The sequence below is a fragment of the Amblyomma maculatum genome, chromosome 4 (assembly GCF_055883805.1).
Source record: "Amblyomma maculatum isolate TAMU_Amacu chromosome 4, ASM5588380v1, whole genome shotgun sequence".
NCBI lineage: Eukaryota > Metazoa > Arthropoda > Arachnida > Ixodida > Ixodidae > Amblyomma > Amblyomma maculatum.
In genome coordinates this window covers 160,477,539-160,504,926 of record NC_139347.1, presented here as the reverse complement: position 1 = coordinate 160,504,926, position 27,388 = coordinate 160,477,539, and positions in this window count along the sequence as shown.

Below are 27,388 nucleotides of genomic sequence, written 5' to 3'. Positions count from 1 at the left end.
AGTGACAATTTTATCTCGTGCCTACATATACGTGCCATCATAGACGATAGAAGGCTGTATTGATGTAGTGTGGTGTTTTAAAACCCCTTCCGCATGCTGGGGAGGTTATGGTTGGGGCCTGAGAGGTTTGTGGCGAAGATGTAGGGAAGTGTTAACCATGCCTCTTTCGAACGACGAATCTGTCCTCGATCCCTCCACCCATTTCGAATAAAGCCTGGGCTGAATATATGACCCAGTTTTCACCTTTTCCCCTTAGGTTTACTATTTCTCTTCCCAGGCCGCAAGTACGAATGGGAGCCATCAGCAACAAAAAGAACAAAATAAAACAATCTCAACTTTGCTGGCATCATTGCCTGCGTATGTAGATCTATGTTCATCTATATGTATAAGCTGATTCGTAGGTTCGTTACTGAGATCTTTCCTCGCTATCCAGAGATCTTAGCAACTTCCGTCCTTCCTTTCGATAGCACTCGCTCGCATCTCAATAACAAGGTGAAAATGCGCTCTAGTTTCACGCGCATCTGAAGGCGATTCACGGTGAACAGCTTCCCTATATGCCGCGCGGATGCACGTAATCGAAAACCATTTTTTATAGCTCTGGGTCTATACTCTGAAAGAATTTCGGACACTTACCAGTGAGCACGTGCGCTCAGATGTGAAGGCGGCTACGTGCCCGACGAGACTGTAAGGCATCTCTTTCTCGAGCGTTTGGTCACGTACTTGCAAGGAGTTATAGTTAGGCCAGCCAAGAAGATAGACACGCTTTTGGCTTCGAGACAGCTATGAACACGATCCATTGCATCAATTGTGACGGAAGGTGGCGTTTTCAAAGGTGTTCGCAGCTGCACAACCATATGAAAGGGAATAAAATGGTGCTGTCTTGAAACCATATTAAGAGGCCAAGCTATAGGAACCAACGAAACTTCAGTCATAGTAATGCACTTTTCTGATTTCTTCATCAAACAGTAACCACACCGGGCGTAATACCAAAACTGAATGCTGTATATATCTAGCCTTAACTTCTGGGAAACAAGCACGCAGTGTACTTGTCGGTATTCTTACACACATCAATTCTTCCGGAAAGCCTGAACACACTTCTGTCATTGTTTCCGGGAAGCATTATATGTTTATATACAAGTACTGGTGGGAAGATAAGGGAAAGGAGGTACAGGAACTTTATTTACTACTCCATAATCGATTCTTTTGTGGTGCTAAACCTCATCGTACATTGTCGTTCTCAAGGGCTGAATGAGAATTGATCAAATAGCGTTCTTCAAATCTCGTAGTTGGGTGTCCGATTGTTCCAATATCTTGAAAGAGGGGAAATGGGTGGGGAGCATGGTTCGCGAGCATAACATAAAGACTGTAAGGGTTTGTCCTCCTGATTCTTTCACGCTGTCTTGTGAGGACATGTGCAAGGAGGTTTCACGGGATTTGACGACGTACATAAAACGAGTGCCAAGGATAATTACGTGGATATATCTTGAAAAAAAAAAAGCCGCACTCCAGATAGCGTCATTACATTGTTGTATGATCTTTCTCCTTTCCCTTCTGTTTCTCTTGTTTGGCCCGCTAATTTTTCGAAGACCCTGTCGCCGTCCTGCAGTCAGACTGGATCTATCCTCACCATATCGTTTCCTTTGTGTCTAAATTGGCTTTCTGAATGCAGCGATGTATTAAAGATGATAATAGCTGACTTGAGAGCACGAGGGTCTCTTAATAATTTAGGTCAGGTTATATCAGTCATTGAAGGCCCCTCGCAAAGTGACCTTCATTGACGCATCCTCGTGTAAAATTACGTTCCGCCAGTCGTCGCTCAAACTGTAGGTTTGGTTATATTTTTGGAATGGTTAGGGCCATTAAACTTCCATAGCTACAATGTAGCCAGTTTTTAGTTCTCGAATGCATGCTCCAAGCACACTACCCGGTTTCGATGTTCCCACGCGCGAGGAATAGGCATGCGTGCTCGGTGGGCCGTTTATAGCTGGCCCACATAATTTGCTCGGTGAGCAATCATGGCGGGGTTGTGATCGAAGCAGTGTCACACGCCCCTTTTCCTGGGCCAACATTAGCCGGTCTGGGCGACGACGGCACCGTCGACGGAACGTGGCAATTTTCTCCGCTCGTGACCGTCCTCTGAATTGAGCCCCATCCCCGTGGGCTGCCTTGATGATCTGAGCGCGACCCGAAAAGCGTAAGTATGATCGGCAACATGCATGCGAATATAGAGAACAAAAATAAAGAAAAGGAGACTAGGTAAAGTGTTGCGATTGCGAAAGCATGGCTCGGAATCCCAACAAGTCTGCTTTCACTACGTTCGCTTCCGTTTCTTCACCGTGCTCTCCTTCCGGCGTGCATTTAATCCATTCGACGGTCAGCGTAGTGGATGACTTTCCTGCAGTTTGCGATTTGCGCACGTGTCTAAATGCAGCAACGTATATTTTTGTCTTTAGTCAGGGAAAAGGATCTGTCAAGAGTGCCCTGGTAGTAGTAGTGTCAAGCTGCCACCAAGAATAATTTAAAGAAATGGCTGCGCACTAGCAAACAAATGAAAATACAACAGTTTTAAAAGCGCATACAGACAACCAAAACTACGCGGTTACCATGAATCATGACCATGAATCATGAATCAAGCCGAATACAGCCTTGAATGAACCACATATACTACGCAGATAAAATGGTGCTGTCTTATGAGACCTTTGGTGCAAACGTTTGGTACCACGTCCCTGAAAATTTACGAAGCTGACATAAGCGCAGAGATTAACTAGAAGCTTTTGTTTAAGGTCCTCACCTGCACCTGTCAACCCATTAAAAATTTATTTTCTTATGTTTTACTAATACTGTCTACATAACTAAATTATTCCACGGAACTAGATACAGCTCGGCTGATGTTTTCACTGCATAAGTGCGCATAGTGGAAAGAAAAGATATAAAGAGCCCTATGTCAAAATGATATCCTATGTTTATAAAGGAATGCAACTGGGCCCTTCTAATGAACACTTGTTTTCGTGGGCGATAACGTACAGAGGTTGTTCAGGCGAAAGGTCATTGTCGATCTCTCTAATCCATAATTGAGAAGCGTGTCGTGATATTGTGTCGGTAAAAATACCCCCGTAGTTTCTTATGAAAGCGTTCAGTGGGGACTCGTACAATTTCCTTTGCCATTTAACACCCACCTGCTAGTCAAGCTGGAGGCTCGTTAGCAACTGGTATTGGAGCCGACAACATAAGTAGTTCCAATATTACAATCCAGTAAATATAAATGCTTATATTCACCGAGACGTGAGACAGACACTGCGGCTTATTTTCCCCCAAAACCAATTTATTATCACTGCTTAATCGGGAGTGAATGTGAGCATGTAATGACTGAGCAGCGCGCTATTTCTCTCTGGCGTCTTTTGCTGCCTGCCATTCCGTCGTCTTCAACCCCTTGTCTTGATCCAACAGAGACGCAGTCAGCGTCTACCAGGTCTGATTGCGAAAGCACTCATAGGCTCACCACCACATACCAAAAGTATTTTCTGATGTTTTTTTTTTTTTTGTGTGTGTGCTGTCATCCTGATTGACTAAGCTGTTTCGTGAGAGATCACATCCACGTGGTCTGCGCTGCTAATTAAGACTAAGATAGCGCAGGAAATGCGCGAGGCAGCCCTTCCCACTCCCCCTCTCGACGGGTATTTCGATAGTGTAAGAGTGCGGGCTAATTGGATTTCAAGCTCGCCAGCTAACAGAGTGATGGGGCCTGTGACTGAACAATGCCTTAACGTGACCTTATGTAGTTCTTTCTGACCGTGATCTCTTGTAGGGATATCACACATTACAAAACCGTCAGAGTGGATTTGAACCAGTCGGTTTCGAACCCGCGTGCTCGGAATCAGAGGCTGAGCATCCACTGCAGCACGAGGCGGATGTTTTCGCGCTTTATAGTCGAGTAGAGTCAATATTATGGCGCAAAAAGTACATATATGGCGCCTAAAACCCGTGGCATCCGCTATAAAGCGCCCCGCACCTGCTCTGATTTCGGAAATAATCGCTAAATCTCTGCAAACAGGGCTCCCAGATGGTGCCACTGTACAGATGAAACTGCAGCGTCCCGTCCTTTCGTACTATAATCTGCTTAACCGAGATAACCCCTTTCAATTTTTTTTCTGGTCCCATCGAAGCATCGCTTGGAGTTGTGCAATCTTGAATTCGGCAGTTGGGTTGCGTGGCGGTCTTGTTAAATACGAGAGCGGTCTCGTAATCATAACGTTGTCGGCAGTGGCGAGCAGTTTTCTGCTGTGCCGTATAACTCGCAAAGAAAACGCTTTCCGCAAGATGCTTGCTAAATCTCCTTTCATCTAGCTCCATAGCTCGGCTTAAGCAATTGTGACGGTGACGGCACTGACATGCAGAATTATGCAGAAGCATAAGCAGCCACGGCGAGACACAGGCCTGATAAGAATGTAGGAGAAGTAGGAGAAGTAGCGAGCTCGAGTGTCCCCGACCCTAACGCCATGGCACAATTTAATGCCGCAAGAGAGCAATATCGGAGCTTTTCGGAGCAACGAGAAGAAATACTGACGCTTTATTCATTGCTTCTTGTTCACCATATTGAACACCTCATGCACATGACTAGACGGCGCCCACACACAAAAAACATGCAAGCGAAAGCTAGGACTTGCGAAATAATCCACTTGAGTGAACCAACAGGCCGCATTTTGGATGAAAATTAGCCCTGCTCTTCCGGCACAGGAAACGGAAAAAAATTAAATCTAAAACAAGATCGAGTGCGTTCCGAAAATAAAAGTGATCTGAGCATAGAAGTGGGCAATCAAAACAAGGCCACAAGTAGGCCTTGTACAGGTTGTGTTCAAAGCCACAAAGAAATATGGGCCAGAAATGAAGCTATGCCATACTTAAACATACTTTGTTTATGATTTAGCTTGCGCTAAAAACGAGGACCAAGGTGGGAGGGATACACAACACGAGCGAGTGATATAGGGCTCGTGCTGTCTTTTTTCCACCTTGGTCTTCGTTTTTGGCGCTAACTACATCATGAATCAGGTTCAACTCTCCCAACTTTCCATCTTACTACATTCGTTTTATATCATGGATCAAAACCGAGGTAGCATTGATTCATTGCCTATTGTAGGTGATTTTAGAAAATCTTCGTTTCTGCTTACCCACCTAGCCAATTCGGGACCGCCCAGGCCAGATACGCACACATTTTCCAAGTCTTTTCATTAAAAGGAGGCGAGCACGCTGTTTGCAGATAACGTTGCCCACAACTTTATCGTGCCTATTTATCTGCCCACAACAACGTTGCAGAAACGAGCTACACATTAGCATTTTTTATAAAACAAAACATTTAACAAATGAGATTCGTATTCTGTCGCGTATGAAAATTTGGTAGCCTCCCACCAAATACTGGAACCTCAGTTTAGCTGGCTTTTGTGACGTTGTTTAAAGCCGAGAACACTCCACGCTCGATGACCGTCTTTTCCTTGCATTTGTTGTCTATCAATTCGGTGCTGGCCCTGTGGCAAATCGGCGGTAGCGGCGTCACTGCAGCCGAGGCTGCCAGGTGTAACGCCACAAAGGTGAGCCCATGACTGCGGAGAGGTGACGAGGTCAGTCTCGGTCGATAACGAGGAAAGGCCGCAGCGTCGTTGCGTCGCGTCGGCGGGCAGCAGGCGTCGGTTCGCAGGGGCCGCAGGCGCGCGCTCCACGCATGCAGGCGTGACAGCGCCCTCGATAAAAAGCGAGCCGTCAACATGAAACGACTTCTCCACGCAGTGCCACAGACGCTTGTACCAGGCGTCGGCACGTTTTCTACGCGTCGCAGTCTGTTAACGACAGGCAGCGGGGAAACAGGAAGCGGTGCGTCGCTGCGTCTTCCTTTGCGGAACAGAGACCAGCAAATCCCACGATATTGTACGCCTTCGGAGCCGGTCCATGGCCGGTCTTCAAACCTGAAACGTCTGTTCCTAGATACGTTCGCGCCGGACAGTTTCGGTTTACTGTCCCATCAGGAAAATCAATACCTATTCCAAATCTGTCCACCTTTTCCAGAAGCGATATGCAACTACCAAATTGTTATCAATAAGGGAATTAGACTTTTTTTTTTACCACCGCAAGGGAGACCGGGCCCCTACTCCACACTTCCGCAAAGCATGCCTGAGGGGCGGGGGTTGAAGGGAGGGGCACAAGAATGCTAAATTGGGCGAGTTGGTGCATTCGCATTTTAGGAAACGTAACGCAAAGAGGACAAGGTTCCCTTCTTTTCCTTCTTTCCTTCTTTTTTGTCCTTGTCCTCTTTGCGCTACGTTTTCTAAAATGTGAAGGGAGGGGGGAGGGGGGGGGGGCGGGGGAACTACACATTGGCGAAGAGACATTGCTGCTTCGAAGCTTCAATCGCCAGGCGGACGAAATTCTGCTGGCCGGCGGGGATTTTGCTCTGCAGCCGTCCCTCCCAGGCTTCTCCACTATTGACATTTTCCCCAGCGCTCGGAGAACCGGGGTACTGCCAAACTGTAAGATCGAGAATCCCGCTCCCCGCTGGGAGAAGGTCGCTGTCACCAATGGACCGAATTGTAGACCTCAGATTGGCAGTTTCAAGTGAATTCAGCACTCAGCGACTCGGCGAAAGTTGCGAGATCCATTGCGACCACTCTGGGACTGCAGAAACGCAAGAACATGAGTTGTGCGAAAATTTAATTTCCCAAGTTCTGACAAGGGCTCGTTATGGAAGAATTTCCCAACACTCTTCCATAACGAGTCCGTGAGAAGAGCCTCTGACGCCTATCGTAACAATAAGCAAACAGACCGAGCCCGCCGGACAATCTGCGCGTGCGCCGGTTTTCCGGAAGTTGCACCGCCATGTTAGCTGTAGTCCGCTCGTCAGCGAGTGCATAAGTTACCGCACTAGTGGAATATTCGCTCCACACCAACTGAGAACACGCTTCTCGTCCTTCATCGCAAAAAGAAAAAAAATCGTCATATCAATATTTACAAAACTACACCGACTGTTATAAGCAAGGGTCGTCGTTCTAAGGATCCTTCTGTGCCTTTTAAGCGATGGCTTATGCATCTCGTTCGGTCGAAAAGACATTGGCGTGGCTAGCACCGCGTGTCAGAAATAATTGATTGCTACGTAAAAAAATCTTATCATGGTAATTTGGCTTTCTTGTAATTGGTGATTCATTGGTTTGTGACAGGCGAGGATCAGGTGAAGTAATTGTAATGAAGAATCCAAAAAAAAGAAAAAAAATGAAAATTAGAAAAAGGGGGCTTAATGATATCAAATGCTCAAAATAAAAAGGCAATAATTGATTGATGATGCTAATTAAGAAACTATGGGATGTTTAATTAATCAATTCATTAGTGCAAATAATTCTAAATTAAAATTACAAAAAGTAGGTTCAAATGTGTCAAAATCCTCGCAATGAAAAGGCAATGTTTTATGATGCTCATTAAGAAAATGTATGAGTACGTAGTGACTACATAAATTATTGAAATAATTGCATGAAGAGAAAAATGCTTTAGATGGTCTCAAACGGTTCAGAATGGAAAGCTGATATTTGCTGATGGTATGTACCGATGAAAAAGTTGCGTGTACCTTTTTGTCCTTGTTTTGTGTGCGCAGTATACTTTGAAGATATGTCTGACCGACTCGCCGAACAGCGCACTCTTTTAAAATAATGAAATGAAAAGTGAAAAAACGTTGTCCGTGTGTGATGAAACGCTATCGCGTCATAACCTTAACGTCGGATCTTATGCGTCACCCTAATTTTTATTTCCGCTGTTAGCGGCTCATACACTGTGACTATCGCATCATTTCAATTATCACGATTAACTAAATGATCAAATACACACTCTAAATTTTTTTCCAATAGCCCCATTCCGAGTATTTAACACCTTTGAACTACCCTTTTCCATTTTTTATCTTTTTAATTAATCAAATAATTACAGTGATTTCACTAACTCGTCATTGTCTATCACAAACTAATCAATCATCAATCAAAACACCACAGGGTATCAAGATACGATTTTTCAAGCAGCCTCCGATTATTTCCGACACGCGTGCAGACTACTACGATACTACTATGACGACGACGCCGAGAGATTTCCCATCGAACGAGCTTAAAGCTATCACTTAATACACACAACCAAAATGATTGGCACATTGTGGTGTTGTTATAGCATCTAGGAACGTAACAGTTGATTTTTCGCAATACACTCTGTCATTTACACGAGCTAAAAGTCGTTCGCAAACGCGGCGCACACTCAATCCGGGTGGCTGGAGCGGCCAGGTGACTACGTATACCAGAAAGCGGCCGGTAGGATCGGTCTGTTGGCTTATAGGGCAGAAAACCCGCAATATCTGTTACACTTTCTCTGTGGATACCTGACCCGCGCTGTAAGGGAATGGAGGAAAGTGGGGCTGAAAAGAGAAAGGGAGATGTATAAGGTGGGGAGGGGGGGGGTGGTGCAATGGATGGCTGCGGAGTAACTTCGACCACCTGGGGATCCTTGGCATTCACTGATTCGGAACGCGACACCTCTCCGTTTCACCTCCATCGAAACGCAGCCTTAGCGGTCAGGTTTGATCCCGTGCACTCCGGATCAGTAGTAGGGCTTCTTAAACTGAGCCACCGTGGCGGAGCTACCACTTCTTAAACTGAGATTTTAGCTTCAATCTGGATAGTCTAGCATCCGAAAAACGCTGCAAGAAAGAGCGTTCTTTTTTATACCTCGCCTCTATTCGCAAATCTAATAAACGATAGGGGGCGCTGAGAAGTCAGGCCACACTGGATAAGATGGCGGAAATATTGAGGTTCCGCGTAACTGGTCCCTTCGAAATTTTGTGCTGTTCTTTTGTGACAAAGTTTGTAGAGTTTTGTGAAAGTGATCGCATTTGTGGTGGTTTACGCTTCATTTTTACATGCTAAAAGTGCACCAGGGACTATCAGACCGAAGTTCAGGCGTCGGCGTCGCTGAAGATCCTTTAGAAATCGTGGTCAGCTGAAGAACGTGTTCAAGAAATCTGCCCTGGAGAAAAGCGACGTGTTACTGTGTCGCCGATGCTTGTGAGAAACGGAAGCACGTTGGCACTGCAGTGTGTTTGCATATTGCTAAAGGTAAGGCCCTCAACGATTTCGCCATTCTTCAGCGTGAATGGAAAGGCGCCGCGATCATCGTGTGAGCCTCCGGTCGCCGTGCTTGTTGCCGCTGTTTGTTAGGGATCAGCTGTAAAACCTTTTTTTTTTCCCCAGCCTACAGTATGTTTTCTTTCCCGGAGATAATTTGAAGCTATTCGCGGCGAGAAGGGTCATCACGATTATTTAAAAAAAGTGGTTTTTGATGAGACTTGGCTTGTGCACAATATTACGTTTAAATTAACAGTGCATTTCACTAAACTAGTGCAACAATTCTTTCGTGATTAATGGTGCTGCTTGCATTGCTCGGTGCCAATTTCAGCCCTCAGGTGTATTGCGTTTATGTGTTATGTAACTACGCCGACTGTCTCTCTCGTGCGCGTATGCATTTTCTTTTGCCGAGAGTGCGAGCGTGATAAGGGATGCGTTCAAAAAGCATGCGTGCTGCGTCGCCTTTTTCGCTCATGTATTTACATCTACGCTATCGGCTATCTCCGTGCGCGTATGCATTTTCTTTTGCCGAGAGTGCGAGCGTGATAAGGGATGCGTTCAAAAAGCATGCGTGCTGCGTCGCATTTTCGCTCATGTATTTACATCTACGCTATCGGCTATCATACACTCGTTCTCAAGCGAGGCCCTGGAGAATCTTTGCTCCCGCAGACAGTCTGTGACCGAGAACCTTGTTAGTATAAATAACGTATTGTGTCGTATTCACACGCTTCTCGGCCTGTCTGGCTTGGGTCTACCCTTCGACGAAGTAGTTCCAGCCCAGTTACAGGGTTCAAACAAAATTTCTAAAATGCAGACAGGAAAGTAAACCATAAGACTGTGCTTTCCGTTGTCCTGCATGATTCGCGAGCCTCACTTTCGTCTTGCTCTTTTTATGCTAGCAACAGCAAAGGGATTTAGCAATTTAAGGGAATGTGAAGTTATTATAGCACCTTTTGTTCCCCTACTGTGTACACATACACAGTTTACCTGTACTGGCAAGGCACACACTCTGGATGTGTGTGCCTTATTATTTGGATGCCTAAATCGGTGTACCAAAATCATTTGGACCATGCCATGTGTTACATGGTATCTCAACCATTGATTTTGAAACTGGCCTGGTCTCAAGTTAAGGGAGCATGGCACCGCTGGTGTGGGATAGGTGACAAGATAGTTCTTTATTTTTTTTTAGACACTAGCTTCTGACTTTTGAGCTTTTATGGTTACATGATACCTGTTCTCTATAGACTGAAAAGTACCACTAGGAAGATGTTTGAGGGGAGAAAAAATTCTGTTCGAGGAAAAATATGCTTCTGCAACATTTTTGGGGCTAATAACTCGAGCATGGTACAAGAAGAGCCCCTTGCCCTTTGTTTAGGGTGGTAGATCTTTTTTTACTAGACAGTGGAACAGCATATGATTGTTATTTTTAATGTGTTGTTTTAAACATGTTTCTTAAGATGTTGCATATCCTTGGTAAAGTAATTGAGTCTTTTTTTTCTAAATTTCAGTTGCTAACTACCTTGTGTAGTTATTTTATTCCTACACTGCTAGCAGAGGTTTTCTTCACATTAATTTTATGTGTATACAATATCTATGAACCATAGTTCTCTTTCATTTACTGCTAGTATTACCTCATTGTTCTGATTGTGTTTTTTTAACAATGCAGCTGAAAAGGCCTGCCGTCCACATCAACCTACTTCGCTGAAGCTTCCAAGGCTGAAGAGCTTCTGCAGAAAACTGCGAGAGGACTGGCAGATGCCGGTGTGTGGAGCATGCAACGCAGAGGGCAACAGGAAAACAGTCTAGTCTATGACACTGAACATTCTCTTGAGTGGCTCAGATATCGAAAGGGTTATTCATCTCAATATTGCACATACCATCTTTACCAGGCAACAATGCTTGCTTCTCAGCCTCGTAGTGTACCCCAAATAACACCCCTAAGGACTAGAACGTCTTATAATTTGAGGCAAATGGTGCTCTTTACCTTGTAGAAGTTTAGAGCTTGGAGGCACAATGGTGGTGTATTGCATGGCTAAGAAATAAACTTTGATGCTTTATAAAATTTTACAAACCATGCATCTGCAGTATGTGCGAACACATTTCACGCAAAATTCTGATAAGACATTTATCCATTGCCCTTTGGAGTCTTAAAAGTAAACCTGTCTGTATTCTAGCTACGATTGCTTGAACGCCAAAAGAACATTTTGTATTATATTTCCATGGAAAAATGGCTACAGATAAAAACACTGAGCTGAGATACACCGTATAGGCATCATGTCACTCCAGGTTTCTATCTCTGTGCTCTGCGCCCATGAACTTGTAAATTCAATTATGGGGCACTTGAATAGCAGGTAGGTGACACAACTCGCCTGAAAGCCATTTAAAGAGTCGGCTTTGTCTTTTGCAGTGATGAATATTGTATGTTGTGTGAATATATGCTATGACGGTCCTGGATTCTAGGTGTCTAAAGACTTATTTTTAAAAGTGTACTAAGCACAAATCTTTACAGTTCCTTCACAAAAGCTGTCGGGCATTATAAGTCGACACTGGGAGGAGGCAAAAATATTTATTCGCGCACACGGTTCTTCAGTAAAGTAGTTCTAAACTGTTAAACTGCCAGACTAGCTTCCCTGGAGCTCAATATTGTGCTTATCTTTGAATCTAAATACTTCATAATTTTGTAGATTAAAGCCCCAACCTTACAACCTGTAGGACATACAGTGACAATTTTTCATTTAAACATTTTCTACCACCTCACGTGCCCCACACATTGTAGCTGTTGGTCTTCAGCTTGGTTTCTGAACTTAAAAAATGATTTATGGTGACGAGCAGGCTTCATGCGTCTCTAAACAAGCCCATCAGGTTATTTCGAACCTTTTGCACATTTCATAAATCGTTCAAATAATTAGCTCAATACCTTCAATTTTTTTCCTGTTGGTATTGTTCAGCCCAGCAATGATTCTCTTGATCAAAGTCCTTACACTGTAGTTCATTCTCTTGACATTTCTTTGGGCTTGGAATTTCACGAGTGTTGCATGGGTACCGCAGATGGAGATTTGTGTTCACTTGTAAAACAATACTTTGGTGAGTGCAGTAATAATGTACCAGCCAGTATATATGTAATTCTTGTGCAATTAGGAATTCTGCAGGTCTGCCACTCACATACCGATACATGCCTCCAGCACTCGCCTAAGCAACTTTATTATAGGTAAAAACCTCCCCTCCCCGCCCCCCCCCCCCCCTGCTTTGGGACGGCATTCAGCCACCCATGCTGCTGCATGGACAACCATGGTTGTCATTAAGGGATGCGTAACAGCACTTTGTAACAAGGGTGCCTTTGTAACAATATAGCCTAGTGCCATGGGAAATGGCGATTCTCTCTATCTTCTCTGCTGAGGCGACAGAGTGCCTGAGGAAGCAACTGAAACATCACTCTGGCATGGTAAAAGGCGTGGGAACCAGAATTTCCATTCCTCTTCTGCTCTGAGTCCTCAATCTTCTTCGGCATAGCGGCTTTGCAGCCCTTTTTCTATGTTGTTCTTGGTAGAAGACAAGCATGGATTATACGTGGAAGCGCATCGCTGGAAAGAATTTAACTAGCAAGGCGTATGTGTTGTGCAGGAAGCAAATGGGAAGACAGCCTTTGAAGCAATAGGGGCCTATACCCTTATCGGAGATAGTGCTGCTGTATTTATTTTTGATGTAGTTCATAGAGTGGGGCCCTGGTTAGGGTCAGACTAGCAATACGAATTAACTTGTAGGCCCGACCACTGAAAATACTGCCTTTATTTCTTTGTTAACCAAGTGATTGAAGAAAGGGTAGTCCAGTCCATACTGAGCTTAGAGGTGTTTCTGCCCTAACCAGTTAAGTAGCGCGAAGTGGTTGTTGTTTTTTTTAGTTCATATTTGGTCCTTCCAGTTTTACTCTGAATATACATTATGCTCGAAACATATGCTCTGCTGTCATCATCTTCATGCATGCCTCCTGGTATTCCAAGTCGAATTACACGACTGAAATGTATTCTAGTGTTTGTTGAAGATAACATCTCTGACACTAAATGGCACTGTGCTCCTCGCTGAAAGTGAGGACATAGCCCCTTTGCGTTTGTCATAGTTTTTCAACGATTAGGACACAGAAGAACGATGCAAAGCTGTTATGGAGAAAACTAGTGTATGATTACCTGGTTGGAATAACAATTATTTATGTATAACGTCTGAGTGTGCGTTCTCATGAGAAAACAACGCAGTTCCTGCTCACTGCAAGCTGATTGCAGCAATGCTAGAGTTGTAACAGGAAAACACTGCTCTAAAAATTAAACATTGATAGATAATACTCATGTGTCAACCCCAAGTGAAAGCATAAAGCATGGCTTCACTGAACGCGGAAACGCTATGTTCCAGCCAAAGGCTGTGCTGATTACCTTGTCTGTATGTGGTAAGTAGTTTCGCCTTTCATATAAGCTGCACTGCAGAGGAGCTAATAATGCATACTTATGCTTTATGGTAAATTGTGGCCATATCTTATGTTCTTTTTGTACCTGATACCCATTTATAGTTTCACACAACTCGAACAATGCCACACTTGCTGCTGTTGCCTACTTGGCTTCAAAAGGTGTAAACTGGAAAAGTGAGTAAGGTGCAGAAAGCAATGTTTTTCAAGAGAAATATGTGTAGGGTGCAGGAAAGTAATCAGTTACAGTATGTCGCTACTATTTAGACATTGATGCAATAGTAGTTGACACAAGCGTGTAAGTTTATTGAAAGACGTTTGTTATTTGACTTGTTGCCGAGACTGAGTGGCTTATTTAGCACTTAGGAGGATGCAACAGCATGTGTGGCTGCGTGTAAACGTTAAAAATGGTATGTTGCAAAGAGAACAAGAAATTTGATATCAGGTGCAGGAGGCACACGGCAATTAATGATTGTGCCAGATGATGTGGCTTTAACCTTGTATTTAGCAGTGTGAAAATGTAGCATTGAAAAAGTAACAAATGGAAGTCTTGGTCATCTAGTATGAAAGAAAAAGAAACAAGGGCTGACGGGAAGCCTAAGTTCGCAAGCAAAGATTTCAACAAGACTTCTCTTCGGCCCAGGGGAACAGATCCCTATTGCAAAAACCAGCTCCACTGGGTCCCAGCGCTCCAGCGCCATACCTGATTATGGTCCCAGTATGACGCTGGAGACTGGGCGCACTGGGACGCGGCATACTGGCACGCTCCGCACTGGCGGAACTGGTTGCCCTGAGAAACAAAGTCCTGAGATAAAAATTAAAAGCTAAAGAGTAACGAAGCACCTCAAGTACACTAAAAAAAACTACAAATTATACAAAAATAAAAATATTGGCATCTACGCATTTCGAACTCGGTACCTAACTCCTCTTCAATCTCCAGTTCTCCACGCTAACCACTGGGCCATGCCGAGAATTTTGTCTTTGCTTTATTGTACAGAAGTACTTCGAGCAATTTAACCAGGTCGCATTCCGCAACCTATCAATACACAGTTGCACCAGCATCGAGCTCTCACTTAGATCACACATCAAAATTCCGGGAGACATATTGTTAAGGGGGTAGATCGATCAGCTTGAGGTTGCAGAGAGCGGAGACGGGAGACAAGGCTTTCACTCAACAGGCCTTTCCTGCAGGCACCAGCCGACACTGCTCGGACGCCGTCGTCGTATTCGCCAAAACTCCCGAGACTCTTTTTCCTTCTTATGCGCATATCAGTGCATGCGCCGCCTAACGTAACACTGCCCCGGCAGCTGAAAAGCACCTTCCCGGTGCGTACTAGCGTCCAAACCAGGGTGCCTGTAGTATGGCTTTAGGCGTGCAACATGGACCGTCTCGGTGCGTGGTATAGAGGTATGGCGTGTGGGATGCAACGGCGCGATTTCGTATGTCACTGGAGTCACTTGTAAAATACGCTAGGGGCCTGTATTACGGGGCAAAAGTTTTCCCGAGAAACCAACGCGGCGAGCTGCGGTCCAAAGCAGCAAGAGACACCCGCAAGAATACTGGGTGTTGCGATGAAAGAAATCATAGCGACATTTCTGGGAGTGCTGGGAGGCAGCGAGTCGGTTGCCAGCAACAACGCGGGCAGCGTCAGCTCGGGCTATGGCGTCACGAGCATATGAGCTGGCAATGGTGACAGAAGGAAGCAGGCTGTCAAAAGGAAGCAGAGGTTCACGGCCGTATAGAAGATAGAAGGGGGAGTAGCCGGTAGTGTCGTGACGCGACGAATTATATGCAAATGTCACAAACGGCAGCGCTATGTCCCAGTCGCGGTGGTCATCAGAAACGTACATAGACAGCATGTCAGTCAGTGTCCGGTTGAGGCGTTCGGTAAGCTCGTTCGCCTGTGGATGGTAGGCAGTCATGAAAGAATGACAAACGTTGCACAACCGTAGGATCACTTCGACTATACGCGCAAGAAAGCAACGGCCACAGTCGGTGAGCAGTTTGCGGGGAGCTCCATGGACGAATATAACGTCGTTGAGGAGGAAAGCAGCGACATCAGTTGCACAACTGGTTGGTATTGCTTGTGCGATCGCGTAGAGTGGGGTGTAATCAGTGGCCACCGCAATCCATTTGTTCCCCGATGCGGACAATGGAAAAGGCCCTAGAAGATCCAGACCCATTCGAGAAAATGGGTTTATGGGTATGTCGATCGGCTGCAGAAGTCCAGCTGTTAAACTGGTGGCTTTTTCTGGCATTGAGAGCGGTCACAAGCAGCCATGTAGCGGCGGACTGGGCGGTATAGGCCTGGTCACAAGAACCAGCGGCGCACACTGTCGTATGTGCGAGAGACGCCTAGATGACCCGCTGTTGGAACGTCGTGAAGCTGTTCAAGGACGGCTGTGCGTAGGTGCTGAGGGACTGCCAGTAGAAGGTCGGGCCATCAGGTCACATATAGTGCCGATATGAGGTGCCGTCGTGGAGCACAAACAACCGAAGGGAAGGGTCATGGCGATCGGCGCTGAGGCGATTAATAATTTTGCGAAGCTGAGGGTCCTGACATTGCTCACAGCGAATGTTGGAAAAGTCAGAAATAGAGAGCACGCAAGCGTCATTGTCACATTTAGGTTGGCTTGGCGGGTCGACTGGATGACAGGACAGGACAGGCAATCGGCGTCTCGATGCAACTTTCCAGATTTATAGACCACTGAAAAATTGGGCTTCTTAAGGCGCAAGGCCCAACGTCCAAGGCGGCCAGTAAGGTATTTGAGTGTAGAAAGCCAACACAATGCGTGGTGGTCAGTGGCTACTGTCAATGGCCGCCCATATATGTAAGGGCGGAACTTCGTAATGGCCCAAACTAGGGATAAGCACTCACGTTTAGTTGTAGAATAATTCTGTTCGACCGCAGAGAGGAGTCAGCTGGCATAGGCGATGACGCGAGGGGAACCGAGTTGACGTTGTGCGAGATCGGCTCCAATACCATGACCACTTCGTCGGGGCATACTTCTATGGGAGCTGACGGATTGAAGTGAGCCAACACTGGCGCACCGGTGAGGTGGCCAATGTGAGCGGCGAAGGCGGCCGATTGTTCGTGGGCCCAGGAAAAGGAGACCTCTTTTTCAGAAGCTGCGTAAGTATACGGGTGATTTCGCGTGAAGTTTGGTAGAAATCGCCGGAAATATGAGCAAAGTTCGAGGAACCTACGCACGTCGCTGTGAGATTTCGGTATAGAAAAACCACTTACGGCGCGTATGTTGTCGGGGTCCGGCTGGATGCCATGGGTGTTGATCAAATGCCCCACGGCCTTCAGTTCCCAGCGACCAAACCTATACTTCTTGGGGTTCAACTGAAGACCAGCTCGCCGAAAGACGCCAAGAATAGCCGAAACCCGATGGAGGTGGCCCTCAAAAGTTGATGAAAATACGATGACGTCATCCAGGTAACACAGACATGTAGTCCATTTGAACCCGCGTAGTAAGAAGTCCATCACGCGTTCTAAGGTCGCAGGGGAATTACATAAGCCGAAAGGCAGCACCTTGAATTGGTAGAGGCCATCTGGGGTGAAAAAAGCCGTCTCTTCACGATCTCTTTCTCAACAGAAATCTGCCAATATCTAGAAGGGAGATCGATGGAGGAGAAGCATTTGGCACCATGCAGGAAGTCGAGGACGTCATCGATCCTTGGAAAATGGTGCAAGTCGTTCTTTGTTATCTTGTTTAGGTGTCGATAATCTACGCAAAACGTCCAGCTGTTGTCTTTCTTTTTGACGAGTACTACCGCAGACGCCCAGGGGTTGCTCGATGACTTAATAATGTTGCTGGCCAACATTTTCTCCACTTCTTCCTGAATGATCCAGCATTCGGAAAGAGCAACACTGTAAGGCTGTCGGTAAATAGGGTGGGCACCTCCTGTGTCGATGTAATGTGTGACGACGGACGTCGGCCAGGGATCCGTGACTGAAATCAAAAATGCCGCTGTATGACCGCAAAAGGCCGGCAAGGGCACTGGCATATTCGGGACGCAGGTCAGAGGCTACCATGGCTGGATACGGTCCTCCGGACTATCTGACGGGACAGGTTGGACAGGTACCTTGGCGTGAAGGTCGGACAGCACGGCAGATATAGTAAAGCTGGACAAAGGTGACAGCTCGGCGAGAAAAATGCCCGCCGGGAGAACTTGCGAAGACATGCTGAAGTTGAGTACGGGAATGTAATTCAGGTTATTCTCGACATGTACAATCTTATGAGGCAGGATGATGTTGCGCAGTAGAGTGACGTCGGTGATGGGGTTGACAACGTAGTCGCCATCAGGAAGGGAAGGAAAAGGTGACATGGCCACGTGTACTGCCGCCTCGGGAGATAGGCGAGTAAGTGTACTGGAGCGGAGGCGAGGCTGGGAATGGTCAGCTCTATGGCCGAGAACACAAGGGGGCAGGGCGGCTAGGCGCAGAAGTCCGGAGGAACAGTCAATGAGAGCGAAATGGGCTTATAGCGCCCGCAGACGCTATAAAGCGGAGACGCTGAGATATGCGTTCCCAGCCCGAGTTAGAGGAAAATAAAGATGTACAGTGCGTGCTCGGAGCGCAAGCACGGCATGGGCTGTTCAGAATGAGAAGCCTGACACGCTGGTTACCTTGCTCTGGTGCTCCGCTGCGACCCTGCAAATTCGCAACAGTGGTGACTCCGGCATTAAGAAATGACAGACCCCAGCAACTTACCGCCCTCAGGCGACCTTCCGCCCGAGGCTACCTTGCGCCAACGGGATGTCGCAGCTCTCCAGCGCAGCCTACCAACATCCTGGCCCAAGTGTCCACAGATCTGGTTCGCCCAAGAGGAAGCCACCTTCCACTCCAACTCAACCTCCATCGCAATGTATGGTCTCTAATCCCTCACTCTGGACATTGGCCTGCGGCGAAAATTTCGATGAGTCTTCATCGTCGCTGGTGTACATCAATCCATCCTCAGAACCAACTTCCTGACGCATTTTGATCTGGACGTCAGCATGCGTCGCCATCATCTCATCGACAGCAAGACGCACCTTTCCATCACTAGCGTTATATCGGCTGTCGCTTCCACTGGCATCCTCACTCTGATTCCGTCATGCCCGTACGCCCAAGTCCTCGCAGACTTTCCCAAGGTCACGAGACCTTGTAATCTCCATCAGCCACCCAAGCACAGTACATCCCACCACATTGTCACGCGTGGTCCACCTGCTGCAGCTCGTACGCGCCGCCCCTGCGGTGAGCGTCTGGCTATTGCAAAACAGGAATTCGACCACATGCTCCAGCTGGGCGTTATTCGCCCTTCATCCAGCGGTTGGGCCTCACCACTCCACCTGGTGCCCAAGAAAGAACCGGGTGACTGGCGTGCGTGCGGCGACTACCGGGCTCTCAACGCTCACACGGTTCACGACAGCTATCCCCTTCCACACATTCAAGACTTCACTGAACATCTGGAAAGCTGTAAGATATTTAGTAAAGTGGACCTTGTCAAGGCGTACCACCAAATCCCTGTTGAGCCTGTGTGAGGCTGTTAAAAAGTCTAGTTCTAAAATGATGTCTTGAGGGCAAGTAGTAAGGATGGCGAAGGGCACAGGGACGTGGTGGCCGGCCATGCTAAAGCGCGCAGTGCACATTCCGATGATGGTAGCAGTGTTGCCAACAGTAACACGAACTCTAGAGGTGTTAGCGGGCGTAAGAACCTTTTTGAGGCGCTTGTGAAACGAAGAACTAAGGACTGAAATATGCGCTCCAGTGTCAATGAGAGCTGGCACAGGGACTCTATCTACGAGGACATTGATCAGGTTGCGGCGTGGTGCGATGGTCGAAACAGTTGGCTGTCCAAGCTGGTAACGCAGCGTCACGTCCGGACGCGGCGTTGCTTAGTTTCCGCAGTAGGAGCCTTGGTACATTGGGGACAAGCTGCGGCGAGGAGTAGGGGATCGGGAACAGTGTGCTTGAGGCGATGGCGAACGGCTAGGACGACGGGCTTGCTCCATTGTCTCGGCACGAAGCTGTGCTGGGATGACAGAAAGGCGCCATGGCGCATAGTAGTCGGACAGGGCTGTAATAGGGGCGAGAGCCGGGAGTCGGGCGGCTGCGGTAATAGCGGGACGTATGGCCAGCCCGACCGCAGGCGAAGCAAATAGGCCTATCATCAGATGTGCGCCGCTCCGCAGGATTGCGGGTAGGGTAGCGCGGTGTGTAGGGCGGGCTTGTGGCAGCACCAGCAACCACTGGTATTGGCTGTGGTGCAGGGGATGACGAGGTCAGATTAGAGACGAGGCCCATATTCGTGAATTCTTGGCGGACGACAGCCTGCATCATATCTACTGTTGCCTCGGGAGGAGGTGATGTAAGTGTAACAGGAGTCAAGACCTCGATTTCCCTGGTGACAATGGTAGTGAGCTTATTCTGACTTGAAGGCCTCTGCAAAGTGGGCACATCGTCACGTGAGCATGTAGTCGCCGTGTTGGGAAGGCGCTCAAACCGATGGATGATGCGGCGCTGCGTCGCGTGTTTGAAACGGCGTCAGACTTGCAGGACTGAGTCCACAGTAGAGCAGCCTTTGCAGAGAAGTATGTTGAATGCGTCATCAGCGTTACCCTTAAGTGTATGGCCCACTTCATCATCTTCGGTAATGGAGGTGTTCACCTTTCGACGCAGGACGAGGACGTCCTGTGTGTAGACGAGGTATGATTTGGTTGATGATTGAGCACGTGTAGCCAGGTCTTTTTTGGCTGCTAAAGCTCGCCCAATCGGCTTGCCAAACAAGTCCTGAAGGTTTTGTTTGCAGATGTCCCAAGTAGGCATCTCCTGTTCGTGGTTGTTAAACCAGCTCTTCACCTTTCCCGCTAGATAGAAGATGATGATTTTAAGCATTTTGCTAGCATCCCACCGGTTGTTCTTGCTGCACCTTTCGTATTAATCGAGCCAGTCTTCAACATCCGTCTTGTCTTCGGCGTTAAAAATAGGCGGATGGCGGATTTTGGGAAAAATCAGGGGGTAGGTGGAGTTTGCGCAGCGGGTGATGCGTCCTGGGATGCCTTGCTTACTATCGCAGTCGGTGGGGTGAGCTCGGGGAGATGGCGTCCACTGCGCAAATCCAGGTTGCTGGCGCGGAAATACGAGGAGCTGTGGGAAGGGGATCGAAACCGCCTCCACGAAGATGTTACGGGGTAGTTAAGCTTGAGGTTGCAGAGAGCGGAGATGGGAGACAAGGCTTTCACACAACAGGCCTTTCAGGCACCAGTCGATACTGCTCGAACGTCGTCTTCGTCTTCGCCAAAACTCCGGAGATGCATCTTTTTCCTTCTTATGCGCATATCAGTGCATGCACCGCATAACGTAACTATATGCATGCACCAAGTAAATGAAATCAGGCAGGAAGTCGATCTTGCGCAGCAGATACCCCCGCACCATTGCACATTGTTTTCTGAACAGAGACTTCGATGAACGTGGTGGCTTTGCGTGGCGATCGGTCATGCGGCTCTTCCACAGGCTAAAAATCCCATGAGCACAATAAGGTCACATGGTACCTCAGAAGCTTGTTTTAGAGGCAAAAACCCTTATACTATAGGGCGTAATATCAATGTCCTTTTTGAGAGTCCGTTGAAGATTCTCCCAAAAAAACACTGCATCACGGCAACACACAAAGCAGTAATCTATAGTTTCTGGCTTCTGACAAAGGCGACTGTCTACTGATGTCACGAAATCGGCGCCCATTTTCATCAAGCCGGTACGGCGCGAGGCCCGCACGGCGTCGCGTGGAAGGCATGGAGAGAAAAGCCCCCTTCCCCGCGCGGGAGAGCGCGTAGCTTTGTACGCGTTGCCGTCAACCTCTTTCCCATCGCCCGGGGAGGACGGTGGTTCATAGGACTGGAATCAACCAGAAATATCCAGCATGTTCTATGGGACCTGGCCAATGGCGACGCGCGGCTCGACGGGAGGAAGAGAGAGCGCTATAACCAGCGAAGCTAAGTGTGTGTGCGCGCTAGCTTTGACGCGTGCTAACAAACAGACGCGGCGCGCCCTATTTAAAGAGACCGCGCCGTTTGATGAGTCAGTCAGTCAGTCAGTCAGTTCGTCAGTGTTTTGCGACGTGCTCGCCTGTACTTCGGCTGGACTCCCGGGGATCACCCGCTGCTGGCAAGCCCACGGACTTTCAAGGGAGCGGCGCTCGTCTCGTATGGCGGCCACATCGTGACTCTTGAGGCGTCGGACTGCAACAGTGCCCGGTGAACAATTTGGTGTTTGTTTATGTAACTCTCTCGTGTTTGATCTGTTGTAAAGCCTGTGTTATTGAATCATTCTGTAGTTGCATGCTTAGCGTTTGTTATTCTGTGAACCTCTCGTCTGTGCATTTCAAGTGATCTTGTGCGTTCCGTTGTATCGTCTCTTGCTGTGCATAAATTGTGTTTTGTTTGTTACTTCTGACTCCGATCCTTTCTCTGGTTTGAACCGGCGACCGCTGGGCACCAAACGACCACCCCCTTCTGTCACTACAAGGTAGTTGAATTCCGGCTGAGCTTGCCACGCAGGTCGAGGGCATCTCCTTCGCGACCGGAACAGCTACCCCCACTCACTCTAAGGGTGTCTGGGAGTGTGCGCACCGTTAAGGGCGCATCGTTAATAATAATACCCCCTAATTATTAACGGGTGACAACTGACCATGCACAAAAGTCCCTTTTGCACGAAGCCACGTTTTGGCAGGTAAGGTTGATGTGTGAATTTCAAAATGAATGTCTTTGCGGCTGATTGTACATACATTCGTTGAACCCACTTTAATACACTATTGTCTAGAAAGGGGAGGTAAGGCTGCCAATAGATCGGTGCAGGCAATAGATCGGTACAGGCTATAGATCGGTACAGGCAATGAACTTTTGTCCTCTGTCTTCTGGATAGACTGTATAGGTATTTCAAGGAAAACCGTACAGTGAGGAGAACACCCCGCAACGGACCCTCACTCCTATGACCAGTGAGCGCAAACAAATTAGGCAAATGGGCGCTCACTCGTCTATTAAACACATCTAGGAGGAAGGGATGGCTTGCTTTCTTGAAAAAGAAAAACCTTGAAACAAGCTGATGAATAAAAAAGTGCTGACGACCAGCTCCACCAGCCTTCAGAGGGAGAAACAAATTATCTTGACGCATAGGCTCCCATTGAGAGCGCCACACAAAAGTAGCAAAAAATTTATGCATGAACTGTACTTTGTTTCTTGCACAATGCAACACCTGCAATACATAGATAAGCTTGGAAATCAGGAAGAAATTGCAAACTTGCGCTCGTGCAAATAAAGACAGCTTCCTACTCATCCATGCCTGGGTTTGTCTCCTAACTGATGAGATATGAGAATCGCAGTGAGGCCCGCCATTGCGATACTGATGCAAAGGAACCCCCAAATACTGTACGTTTACGCAGTCCCACCTGATGCCGGCAAGGAATTTAGGCTTTGTACCCCGGTGACCTAGCCTGAACCCCTTTGATTTATCTAGGTTAAGAGACGCCCCCGAACTATCACTAAAACGCTCTGTTACACGGAAAACCTCGGTCACACCCTTTTTATCAGTAAGAAAAAAGGCAATGTCATCAGTATAAGCCAAAACCTTATTTTCACATTGCGATAGTGAGACGCCACGAACTGCTTGGTGTTTGATGATACTACGACGTAGGGGCTAAAGATATAACGCGAATAACAAAGGCGATAGAGGGCAGCCCTGTCGAACAGATGATTTGAGAGGGATCGGTTTGGTTAGGTTTCGATTAAAAATCAGTCTTGCCGTGGCCGCTTTATAACATAGTTCAATGCCCTTGAGCAAGACATCACCAATGTTTGCACTCTCCAATACAGCAAACAAAAATCATGATGCACCTTATCAAAAGCTTTTGCCAGATCAACCTGAATTAAGGCCACCTGACTGACCTTATGTGACACTGTTTCTATCATAGAACTTGCAAAATAGATATGATTTTGAATACTACAGCCTTTGATTCCACACACTTGGTGTGACCCTAATCTAATGCCACAAGCTGCAGACTAGAAGAAAGAACCTTAGCAAATATTTTATAATCCACGTTGCATAACGATACCGGATGGTACCCTTCGACAGTGTTAAACCGACATGCGTCTGTGGTTTTCGGGATTAGTATGGTGTGACCAATATAGAACGTGGGAGGCAAGAAGTCTTTGTCATAAGTTGCACTAAAAACGTCCAATAAGGCAGGTGCTAAGTAGGCATAAACGTTTTATAGAAAACTCTATTCTGTGCCAGGAGAGTTTTGGCCCTATAGTGAACGAATGGCCGACTTGACCTCATCTAGAGTAATGGATACTTCAATGGTTGTCCGCTGCTCATCCTCAAGACGAGAAAGATCTTTTAAATGACTGAAATCAGACCCACTGTTCGCGTTATTACTACCGCTAAATAGTCCCGCATAATAGATAAAAAAGGCATTCAGAATACTAGGCGTGTCAGTGTACGTATCACTACCACGACGAATTTCTAAAACCTACTTAGAAATAGCAGCTTGCCTTTCATCCTTAAAAGCACGGCGAGATGGTTGTTCATTAGCGAACCTCCGTGTTCGCGACCTACTCAAGGCACCGTGATATTTTTCTGCACTAAACCGTCATAAGTGTGCTTTAATATTGTTGACGTCATCAAGATACGACCCCGAAGTAATTCTTTCCAACCCATATAGTTCGTTCAAGGTGCGCTTGAATTCACGAATGTGAAGGCGCTTCAAGAATGTTATCCCTGATGATGTTTCAGTTACACGACTCTTAACCTCCGGCTTAAAAAATATCCCACTTTTGAAAGACTGATAGATCAACACGAGCCCACATGTCTTTGAAGCACGTAACTACAGACCACTGAAAACTTTCCTCCGAAAGGAGGGAATTGATTGGCTTGCATAGCTCCCACTGCGGTTGAAGTAGACGTCTAGTATGCTTTCCTATCTGAGCAGATACTATGCAGTGATCGATAAAAAAAATCGGTCTCACCCAGTGTTCATGCACAGTAGGTAATGTACCAGCCGAAACGTAGATCCTGTCAAGTCGGGCATTCGAAGACGGTTTGAAGTACGTGACATGTATACTATCGCGTTTTAGTCGGCCAATGACAATAAGGTTATCTTCACAAACTAGGCCAGTGCGAACAGCAGCAGTGGGGTCATAGCGTCCATAATATATAAGATCGATCCTCATTGTTACATACACAACTGAAATCTCCCAGCAATAAAATTTCCCGATCTGTGCGCAGGAGATTTGCCAATGACAAGAAAGACACTTTCATTTCTTGCTGCTTAACAGGCACATAGACACAAACAATTCGCCTCTGCTGACCCGAAATGGCGAGGTCAAAACATATGAGCCGCCCCTCATCATCAATGCAATATGAGAAGTCAGTCATGTTCAATTCAATTTATTTTTCAGAAAGGTTCTGAAGGGTCACCTGGGCTAAAAGCTGTCATGTCAGCTTGACAAGGCCCAGGTGCCCGATGTACAAGGTAGGCCATGGTGGCCTACCATGCATAGGAAAGTACAATGAAAAATAATAAAATGCACAAAATTCATGATACAGATTTGTACATGTGAAAAGTCAGCTATGATAGGACAATATGGATACATGTTTGCAACAAAACAGCAATGACATCATTCAAAGAATAGAAGCAAGAGAGAAAAAATCTAGAGATGCAATACAAATAGTACTTTTAAAAGGAAACTTATAGGAAACAAGTACATTTTCATGATAAAGGATTCTGAGAATCATGATAGCAGGAAATATCAACCACTAGTATATTGTTCAGAAACAGCATGCGCCCTCTGGAAAATCCTTTCGAATGGCTGACGATAATATTGCAGCCGATTGCTATCCCCGCTGTGCCAGTTTCTCGTGTTGGCCTTGACCTCCTAGGACCCTTCCCCGAGTCCTTGTCAGGAAACAAATGGATCGCTGTGGCCACTGATTATGCCACGCGGTACGTGATCACTCGCGCCATTCCAACCAGCTGCGCCACAGACATTGCTGACTTTCTTTTGTACGACGTCATACATCACCATGGTGCTCCCCGTCAACTACTTACCGACCGTGGCCGCTGTTTCCTTTCCCGAGTTGTTGAGGAAATACTTCGTTCTTGCTCCGTTTGGCACAAGTTCACCACTACGTATCACCCTCAGACAAACGGCCTTACGGAGCGTCTTAACCGCACACTCACCGACATGCTCGCAATGTACGTATCCGACAGTCGTCGCGACTGGGATATTAGTCTTCCATTTGTCACCTTTGCATATAACTCTTTGCGTCATGACACTGCTGGGTACTCTCCGTTCTATCTTCTCTTTAGGAGAGACCCCTTACTGCCCTTCGACACTCTGCTTCCCGCCGCTGGCCCCATCACAACCTATGCCCGCGATACCATCGCCCGAGCCGATGCTGCTCGCCAGATTGCTCGTCACAATCTCACCAGCTCTCAAGAAACTCAAAAACGCCGCTACGACGCTCACCACCGCGATGTGCACTATCCTCCCGGATCTCTGGTGTTACTCTGGCTTCCGTGCCGTCGTGTGGGGTTGTGTCAAAAACTTCTGCCCCACTACACAGGTCCTTACCGTGTACTACGCCCAGTGACCGACGTGACCTATGAGATTGCACCGCTCCACCCAAAGTCAACGACTGCTACACCCACTTCCGAAATCGTACATGTCGCCCGCCTAAAGCCATATTACTCCCCCTTCACATCGCACGCCTAACACGCACCGGTACGTTGCCTTTTGCCGAGGGGGGTAGTGTTACCGGGAAACGCGGGACCAAAGTGATGTGCTCACTGTCAAAGACGACGACCGAGGAGCACGGGCACGACAAAGCGTCGAGAAAGAGAACGACGCTGACAGAGTGGACACTGCACAGCTACTGAAGTCTTAGCATCGAGTTCAGCCCATCGCAGTGCTGTTACATTAAGTACATCCCCGTCACAATATAATAATGAGATAAAGACATCTCAAGTCCAGTTTCAGTATCCTCATCTGCAGCCAATTTAGTTTCCTGAATTGCAGCTATACTCACACGACTGCTTTTAAACAGTTGCTTTAACTGGCACTGGTGCCGTCGATTCCGCAAGCCTCTAACGTTAAGGGTAGCGATCTACAAAGCTGTGATCCCCATCATTTTTTTCTGCGTGCAATATTCAACTTCACCCGCCGAAGCGGGGAGAGTCGCCGGCAAATTGGCGACTTTTCAGCTTTAACTAACCGCTTTTTGAAGCCAATCGTCCTCTTACCCCCTCCTCTGATACCTTACTTGGATCTTCGCTGACACCAAGCTCCTCCTTCGCGGGACGCTTCAAAGACGCGCTGCTGTCCATGGAGACCTCTGATGTTGCTGAGGTTTCCACCCATGATGTCGGAAGCATTACGTCACTCGCAGCTCGAAGATCAGTCGGCAGCTCCTTGCAGACGCCGATAGCTGACTCCATACGAGGCGCAGTGCAATCCAACGGCACACCACCGACGGATCAGCGTGGACGCACATCAGCTGGTTTCTCGGCAACCCCCAGTGGCAGATCTCAAGATGCATCTCCAGCATAACACGGCTTTTTAAACAGCTCAAGATCAGATGCACCACGCTCAAACTTGGCAGAGTCTAGAGGCTCGGGGTCGGAAGGTTCACTAGGTGGCGGGCGGCTTGATGTCCTGCGGATTATTAGTGGCCATTGCGTCATGCGGAACCGTGGTGTTAAGCTCTCCAGAAGCGTCTACAACACCCGAAATGTCCGTGATGTGCTCTGACCCTCCATCATCTTC